The sequence below is a fragment of the Mastigoproctus giganteus genome, chromosome 6 (assembly GCF_048544385.1).
Source record: "Mastigoproctus giganteus isolate SK-2022 chromosome 6, ASM4854438v1, whole genome shotgun sequence".
NCBI lineage: Eukaryota > Metazoa > Arthropoda > Arachnida > Uropygi > Thelyphonidae > Mastigoproctus > Mastigoproctus giganteus.
The window spans coordinates 216551025-216560790 of NC_143580.1; the positions used below are offsets into that span (position 1 = coordinate 216551025).

The 9766-nt window shown below is 34.4% G+C and overlaps 1 protein-coding gene across 1 annotated transcript in view; it reads right to left on the bottom strand.

The window, feature by feature from the left end:
- The window catches only part of LOC150084966 (neuroglobin-1-like), an 83457-nt gene extending 74995 nt beyond the window's left edge, over positions 1-8462 (bottom strand). Inside the window, exon 1 of the mRNA XM_090376725.1 lies at positions 8166-8462. The gene's annotated coding sequence lies outside the window, so the exon portion shown is untranslated. The remainder of the gene's footprint in view (positions 1-8165) is intronic.
- Between the last annotated feature and the right edge of the window lie 1304 nt (positions 8463-9766).

Below are 9766 nucleotides of genomic sequence, written 5' to 3' on the forward strand. Positions count from 1 at the left end.
CTTCCTTCAACTTTGTTGCAGCTACGCGATATTTGTTGGAGGTCAGGGAATGACTACCGCATACCCCCCGGAGCAATATGGCCTTAGTTGCTAATGCTCCTAAAAACCAAATAACAACAACTGTAATAGCGTGTGTTCTGTGGTCAGTTTGGCTGTTTGTTGGACCAAAAAATCCGAGCTTCTGGGAGATAAAACTGCGCAAACGTCTATTGAGGTAAACTAACTTGGCCGCGTTATGGGAAAAGGTCCTCCATCCAGATTCGAACCAAAGCTTTTTTCACCGTCTGAGGTAGTCAAAAAAACACCAATTCACACATCTATTCCCTCTAAATGTTTGTCCAGTTCCTCCTTGAATCTATTTAAGCTATCAACTTCCACAACGACAGATGGAAGTTTGTTCCAGCAATCAACCACCCGCTGGCTAAAGGCAAGCTTCCAAACATCCATTCTACAGCTGTCTTTCCTCATCTATGCCTCCTGAGGTTTATAATCTGAGCAAGAGGAAGAATCCCATCAGCATTCAGCTTGCTCAATCCATTCAAGGCCTTGTACACCTCAATCAGATCACCTCGTAGATGTCTAATCTCCAGACGCCGCAATTTGCAGAAATTCAAGCCTTTCTTGGTAACAGGAAAATCTTGTTGCCCTTCTCTGTACTCGTTTTATATACAATATACATTGAGTGGCCACTTTATTAAGCACACCTGGCAATATCGAGTCAAAGAACTGGACTCTTATCGCCACCAGACTCCTTAAATTTACATATAAAGTACTATTCCCCAAGGCGAGTGGGCAACGGAATTTGTCAAGCTTAAGACGACGCAACGGAATGCTTAAGACGAAAGGTCATATTCTCAACCTTATGAGATCATAATGTTCTAATAAAAATCAGCAGAACCGCGTTCTCCCTAATAACATCTTTTAGATAAGCCATATAATAAAGGCTGAGCTAATCTTGGAAGCAATTACATCTGATAATAGGAGATCCTGGCACTTTCTTGGCCAGGAAACGTGTCCATCATTAGCCTCGACCCACAATAGGGTCGAAAACACTTCCATCAATTCGAGGTTATAAACGAGTAACACTTTTATCACGTACTACGTATAGAGAGGCTTATCAGATGCAATTTGTAATATTATTTTTTTCGATTTTTCACAAGGCACTAAAACCACAATATGTCATGCTTAAATCCAAAAACTCCATCTCAAACATGGATTAACTTCGATTATCCGAAGCAAATTTCGTCGATTTACATCGGATAATGGAGACTGGTTTTTATTTTTAAAAAAAATATTGCTTTATTTTTCGATTTTTCACCGAGACGTAAGGTTATGATATCCTTTAACCCAAAGACTCCGGGTCAAACCCAGAGAGGTAGTCAAGAGCCAGTATAATGAGTGTATCCTAAGGTCGGTTTGTCAGTTTTTGAAGATGAAAAATATCAGTTTCCTGGAGAAAAATGCATTAAAACCAAGATTCTGTGCTGGATATAGATTAACAGTCCAAAAAGTCCATGTGGGACAAGGTCTTCTTTAAAAAAATAATTAAAGCTTCTGATGGATGCTCGAATTTATCCTCATAAGTATGTGCTGAAGGGCTTTAAATGGGCGTTCGCATTACTAAGACAAACCACAGGTCTCTATTGTCTTCTCGGTTTCTTGTCCAGACTTCTTGAGGGAAAGTAAACAGTTAAATCGAAGACTTGTATGTGCTGAGCTTGTTGGGGGGAGGGGTTGAAGATGCTGTTGAAAAGATGCTGCAGTCAGCATCTTTTGCAGCCTTTCGGGCTGTGTAACGTAGTTAAAGAAAGACAGTCGGGTCGCATCTGAAGGAAGTGATGTCTTAGGTCGTTGCTCACTTGGTGATAAGGAGAAGAAGAAGAAGAAGAAGAAGAAGAAAAATAAACTGCTCCGAATTTTAAAGTTTATTGCTGATCTGTGCTCTATTGCCTAGCAACAGAGCGAATTCGTTTCCTCTCAAGGAAACAATCGGATACACGATTATCGGCATACTTTCTGGAGATGCTGCTTTGAGTCGCTTACAAGACGCAAACTGTCTTCTCTCTGAATTATAATCTGAACAAAACTGCTCCATTCAATTATTTCAAAAATTGCAGCGTTCGTTCCCTTTCTATAGGAGAAAAAAAGGAGAGGCGCGCATCGAACTGTGTTCTTGGGGCAATGGACGTTGTGTTAATTACTAAGCCGCTAAAAGAAAACCCGTGTTCAGTTTAATTAGTGGATGTTATTGTAATTAACTGTTTACTTAAGGACATCCGAAGATTGGTTCTTACCATCTCATTAGACGGCAAGGGACGTGGGCCACTTGTGTTAAGAGCCTGTCCTAAGAAAGGCGACACATATTTTCATCACGTTTAAGTTTTTTTCAGATGGGGGAGTAATTAGCAGGAGGGTCTACGAATTGAGAAACAGTGGCCAGAATTAAAAACGCATTTCCATATAACAAAGATGAACGCGCTTTTCTCCAGATCTTGCATGCATGATTGAAAGATTGATGGGTGATTTCCTGCATGATTGAAAGGACTGAATGATTGATGGATGATTTTTTCTTGCATTATTGAAAGGACAACGATTGATGGATGGTTTCTTGCATGATTGAAAGGACTGGATGATTTCTTGCATTATTGAATGACAGATAGGTGTTTCTTGTACGACTGAAATGATGGAATGATCGTTAGATAATTTCTTGCATGAATGAATGTTGGATGATTTCTTGCATGATTCAAAGATTGGAGACGATTTCTTGCATGATTAAAAGATCGGGGATGATTTCTTGCATGATTAAAAGATCGGGGATGATATCTTTTATCATTGAAATGATTCAATGATTGGGGATGATATCTTGCATCATTCAATGATTGGTGGCTGATTTCCTGCATGATTGAAATGATGGAATGATTGTTAGATAATTTCTTGCATGTGAATGTTGAATGATTTCTTGCATGATTCAAAGTTCCGGGATGATTTCTTGCATGATTAAAAGATCGGGAATGACATCTTTTCTCATTGAAATGATTCAATGATTTGAGATGATATCTTGCGTGCATCATTCAATGATTGGTGGATGATTTGCATGATTGAATGATTGGTAAATGATTTCTTGCATGATTGAAATGATGGAATGATTGTTGGGTAATTTCTTGCATGAATGAATGTTGGATGATTTCTTGCATGATTCAATGATTGGGGATGATATCTTGCATCATTAAGCGATTGGTGGCTGATTTCTTGCGTTTTCTTGTGTGATTGAATGATTGGTAGATGATTTCTTGCATTATTGAAATTCATGAGATTTCTTGCATGATCGAAATGATGGCGTGATTGTTAGATAATTGCTTGCATGATGAAATGATTTTTGGATAATTTCTCGCATGATTGAATGATTCGTGGGTGTTTTCTTAAATGATTGAATGACTGATGGATGATATCTTGCATCTTGCAAGAATGATTCAATGACCCAATGATTGGCAGATGATATCTTGCATGATTGAAACATTGGTAGACGATTTCTTGCATTATTGACAATTGATGAATGATGTCTTGCATGATTGATGATTTCTTGCATGGTTGAATGATTGCTGGATGATTTCTTGAGTGACTGAAATGATGGGATGGTTTAATTTACCCATGCAAAAACAACCTTTTCATGGAATGGTTGTTAGATAATTTCTTCCATCCATGGTTGAATGATTTCTTGTGTGATTAAATAATTCGTGGGTTTCTTGTATGATTAAAAGGATTGAATGATTCAGGGGTGATTTCTTGCTTTACTGAAATTAATGGATGATTTCTTGCATTATTGAAATGATTGATGGATGATAGAACTGATTGAATGGCTGATGGATGATTTCTTGCATGATTAGAATAGTATCCAGCTCTAATGACATCATAAGTGGTCACGCTACTGTAAAATTGATTGTCGTTTAATTTGCATATTGCTACTCTGCTTATTAGTTCGCGCAAAAGAAATTTTTACAACCAGTTGCAAAGAATTGACAAATTGTATCTTGATGATCGCGAAAACGAATCTCTTACTGGCTAATTACATGATGCCGCTACAAGAGGCGCTATTATATTTATGGATACTTTATTTTGGTACATGCTGTACGCGATTGCATTTCAGTGAATTTTATTAAATACAACAAATCCACATAAATTGTATCGCTATAAATGTTTCGAGAAACAAGTATTAAACTGAAATAATTGCCCCTAAAGACAGAATTTTCATAAAACTGACCAAAATGATTTAAATTCTATAATTAATTGACAATTTCTCTTTCTAGCAATTTTCTGTCTCCTTTCGTGCGAACAATTTTCTATGGGGTTTAAATCTTTTTCTTTCCTGGCCACGAGAAGCATCAGATATGGAAATCTCATAAGAAATTCTTCACCTAAAGATAAAACAGTACGGTATTTGTACTGTTTTAAATATTACTATCGAATATTAATCGGTAATTTTCAAGTGTCGTTATAATGAAACATCGTTAAGTGAACACACGTTAAACGAGGCGTACCTATACTAATAAAATAATAAGCCTCATAATGTATTCTAATTATGCAAATGAAACAGTTGGAATAACTGATTGAAAATAGATGACACCGTGCACAAAGTGCATTTAGGGAGATGTCAACACCCATAATCCCAGTCTAGACAGCTTTTAAATATCCAGAGAGACAGAATACGCAGCATTTCGCATCTCGGCCATGAAACTTGTTCACGATGTCACTTTTAGGACAGGAATTGTACGAAAATGGTAGAACGTGTCCAGACGGATCAAAGGTTTTGGAAAGTACGAATGTAGTTTTGCAAGAGAAGGTTAACGGACGCGATGAAGGTGACCGTTATTGACGTTTTCATCGGCACGCGGCGATTATTGACGAACGGTAACCATTGCTTTTCTACGGAACTTCATAGAGAGAGAGAGACAGAAAGAGAAAAAATATATATATTTTACCTTTTCCATTGAAAGAAGGAGGAAATACTAAGTGTAATTGAAACTGATACAAAATTTTGAACATTTTCGTTACCATGGCAACGGCAATTTCTATTTAGGTTAGCAGCATTAAACATTTTGGTAGGTTTATACTCTCAAAACCAAACTGCATTTTTTTTTAAATCCAAAATATCCATATAAAGAATAGGAATTCATTATAATAATATGATTACAATTAAATTATATGTTAAATGATAAGAAAAAAAGCTAAATACAATCACTACTTTCTTTTTTCAGCCATATGGCATGTGTTTCCGGTTAAAAAAAAAAAAAAAAAAAGCTTCAGCCATTACATCCTCTTCCGGTACAAAACGTCTTACTTTCAACTTGACTTCAAAGCTCCTACAAAACACAATTTAGTTTATACCAAGGGAAATATTGGTTGTTACATATTTATGTTTTGAAAGCAGTTTAGAGTTTTGATCATGCGTGCAACGCGCATACAATTGGCTTTGTGGTGCGCACGCATCCAATGTATTCAACAGTGCTCTCTAAAAATTCATAAAAACTAAACAATTCATAAAAAAAAATCATAAAACTAATAAGTTTTATTAGTTTTATGATTTATTAGTTTATACAGTATCAAATTGATATGCAGTATCCTAATAAGTTTTCATTAGTTTTATGATTTATTAGTTTATACAGTATCAAATTGATATGCAGTATCCATACAAGGCGATACGTGCATAGTTCGAAAATCTGTCTATAAAATTATATTTTTCGAAATTTAACAGTTATAAGTTAACTTATGCTAACAATTCCCATTAAAAGCTTGCCACTCAGCGTAGGATGAACCCTATTTTTAAAATTTTAATATTCACCTATAATTAACAACTTTTCACCCCACCGTGAGTATTTTATAACGCTCTTAAAATAGTGCTGGGGAGAATTCTTCGCTGGATAATCTTAGCTAACGCTTCTTGCAAAGTAAGGTAAATTCTGCCAATTGGCACAGATGCACTAAATAGGAGCTAGCAAAAGAAATGCTTGGATCGAGGAGGCAAAGTTGTGTTAAAATATCTGTAAGGAGACTTTCTTTTTCTCGAAAGCTGCTAACGGAAGTTACACAGAAGTAATATTTTCTTGGAGATATTTCCTTAGTTGAGGAATTTTTATGGTTTTTTTTCCCCACGTGGATGAGTTAGTCAGTCTCAAGCGAAGATAACATAGTTTTTTCCTCCCGGAAACTCTGGTTTTTCGCAGTAACCAGAAAATCGTCCACAGAATACCCAATTTATACAGTATATAGGAGCAATATGGCCTTAGTCGCCTATGCTCCTAAAATCCTACAAGGACAAACAAAATTTTATCTGAATTATTGAACAGAAACTCTGGTAAATACTTTCATTAATTAAATGTAATTAAAATAATCTAGACCAATAAATACATCCTTATCTTAGGAACTGTTCACCAATCTAATTTAATTAAAATATATATTAAATTAAACTAATTTTTCAACATTAAGCTGATTATCTTCCCCTTGAGCAAAAATTAAGACTGAACTAACCCATTTGTTTGTTGCCCCCCACTGTTTGTTTACCTTTAGTGCATCAAGTAAATAATCCAAACAATTTAAGTATCACCCTTTAAATGTTGTTACAAAATAACTCCTACGCTGCCATTTAAAAACCATAAGGTTTAATGGCGCGCAAGGATAGAAAATAATTTGAAAATTAACGCGCATAAATAAATGCATTAATTCTTTCTTGCTGACGCTGGCAGACGCCTTCCACTGCAACATCGTTTGGTGACACGTGCCATTATACGCGCGAGCGTGATACACAACAGACGACACGCGGATGAAAATTCGTTTTGTTTGTTTTCAAAAAGCAATTTCCATCATGCGCAGTAAGAGAAAATAAGAACACTGCACAAAAGCATACGATACAGTGGCGTAATGATACACTTTCGGGCGATTAATCAAATTAAAGTGTTCGCATTTTCGAAATCCGCCTAAATCATGCACTTTAATTCCAAAACACTCATTATTGTAACGTTGTTTCATTTAATAAATTCCCTTTTATTTATTTGCAGAACACTTATTTACTCCTTTTAACGTTTCAGACAATTTAAGCAGAAATTTTCTTCATACTTTTAAATGGCGTAATCATTTCTAAACAGTTAATTCTCGATAATTGCCTCAGTTGTGACATGCGCAAATAATAAATAATCTAGAATTAATGCTTATAGTAATGCTTGTAAAATTGCTTACTAAATCATGGTGATAAGATCTTGTAATAATATGAAGAAAAATTGCTGTTACGCAGCCACTACACGCATTTAATTTCTTCTCTCTCTCATAATTAATATGAACATTAATACGAATAGTAAATTAGGTAATAAATTACATTAAAATTTAATTTAAAACAACGTTTTATGTAATGAGCAGTAATGCAGGAAATAAAATTAAGTTTTTTTTATTATCTTTCTCTCTCTCTCTCTCACGTTTCGGGATCTCGCCCACTCAACAGGTTTGATTACCTGACAAAAAGTAGTCCCTTCCTTATTGTTAGTTAAAATTATTTATAGATTGTATAAAATTAAACTTAAGTTATCTATGGCACGTATATGATTAATTCTGTCACGTGAATGCAAAATAATATTTTTATTTATTATTTACCAAAAAATAATTAGTCAGTTTGTGGCGATTACATGATATTTTATTTATTTCAAAAATACGTCAATTATTTCTTCATCGAACAGTCTTTTGCTGGATTATTTTATTTTTTATTATATTTATTAATTTTGTTTTAAAAAATTAATAATAAATTATAAAACTAATTAATAAACTCAATTAATAAATTCGATATTTAGTATAATTATTTAAAAAATTAATATTACGTAAGCCACCAAATTTTTTCTAATATATATAATTTGGTTCTATATTATTATTTATGACGTAAAAAATTCAGCTTCCGGGCAATTGTCGTCTGGTTTTAAAGGAATTCTAATCGATGAAAACGTGATCACAAAAATGGGGAGAAAATTCATTTAATTAAAGGTCATTGATGAAGGAGAACTGTTGTTAGGCGATTGTAAAATTATCCTAAAGTGATTAATGTACAAACTATTCCTGTTTACAAGGCTAAAAGACAAGAAATCAATTCGTGTTTATACTGACTACATTGAACACAATTAAACCAAGGTTACCTTTTCCTGCGTCAAGTCCTACTTTCGCTTCCGATACGGTAGCAGGCACATACACACTGTGATAATCCCGGACAAGGCTGCCAGCACACTTCTTTTAGCCTTTAAACAAACGCCACTCTAGCGTAAACTTGGAGGAAAGGACAAAACGAAGCGGATAAAAGAAATATATTTGGTGTCTCTTCCTGGTCGGATTCTATCTCTGCCTTGCACCAACTTATCCTAGATTGGTTCTTCCAAATATCCGCGTTACCCTTCGCGTTGCCTCGCTCTTTTCTGGCTCAATCCTTCCAAGGCTAACCTCACGTGGAGATCGAGGGAGCGTAGGTGTTATGTGCGCGAGACGCGTGCACAACAGAAGACACGCATGCGCAGTAGTGTATACTTTAAAACCGAAGACGAATTAATAGTCAGGAGAGAAAAGACAGTTAGAAAAAAACACAACGGCACACCTGAGGATAAGATAGCAGTGGGTTCTGTTGCGCATAACAAAAGAAAATTGTAAATAAAATCTCAGAGAGAAGAAGAGCAAATATTTGAGGCAAGAGTTGAGAAGATCCTAATAAACAAATGGAGGGGAAGAAAGAAACCCGTTCGAGTAATTTTGGAAAGAGATAAATAGTCTGCGAACAAAATATGTACTTTTTAATGCTTTTTTGGTTTAAAATAGAATAAAAATAGTTATTTTAAAAATTATTTTAATAATAATATTAAAAATATAAAGATGTATTTTTGAAATAACCATGATAATAATTTTTCAATTTTAAATTTATTAAAATATACGAATAAACACTTAATTATTTCTTATTAATAATGGCAGAAGACAATGATTGCTTTGTCTTCTGCCATTATTCTTCATCTTCTGCCATTTGACTTATTCGTTACGCATCTTGAACATCATTTTAATAATTCAAAAACTTGTGTTGTCATCTGGCAAGGAGCCATTATTTACCACCAATGGTTTTGCAAGGATGGAATTTGTGCTGAACACACACACACACACACAGTTTCCCTCGAATAAGAAGGGAATTAAAATAGCTGAATTAAAAAAAAAAAGTCAAACTAAAATTAATAATTATTTTATTCAAGGTTAAAGGTAATCTTAAAAACAAATTTAATAACTACGAAAATAAGAATGTGTAAACAAACTTCCGCGTTCTTTGGCAACTCAGTTCATGAGAAAAATGAACGCAACTGTGAAACAGGAAACACTATTTTTTTTTTTTTTTAATTTAATGGGTGCATTAATTTTAAATTCGCCCTTTATATAATTGCCCAATTCTTCCTTTAACCACTCAAGAGGCTGCAAAGAGGACAAAAGCTTCCATCTGTTGTAAATGAGTTCGTTTTTTAAAATTCACGTTTAGTGACGTCACGCTTCTTTGAAATTGTTAAAAAAGAGACATTTTCTTCTTACTTTCTTATACAAAAGAATTTCAAGATGCCAGAAACGAAAAAAAAAAAAAAAAATCCTCTAATTAAGAATGAAAGGGGTAATTTGCAAGGTCCAAGTAGTGTTCAAATGAAAAGACCCTTATTACGAAATACTTAATTGTCTTCGTACTTTACATATTTAATAAAAATTACTTGTAATAAGATAATAT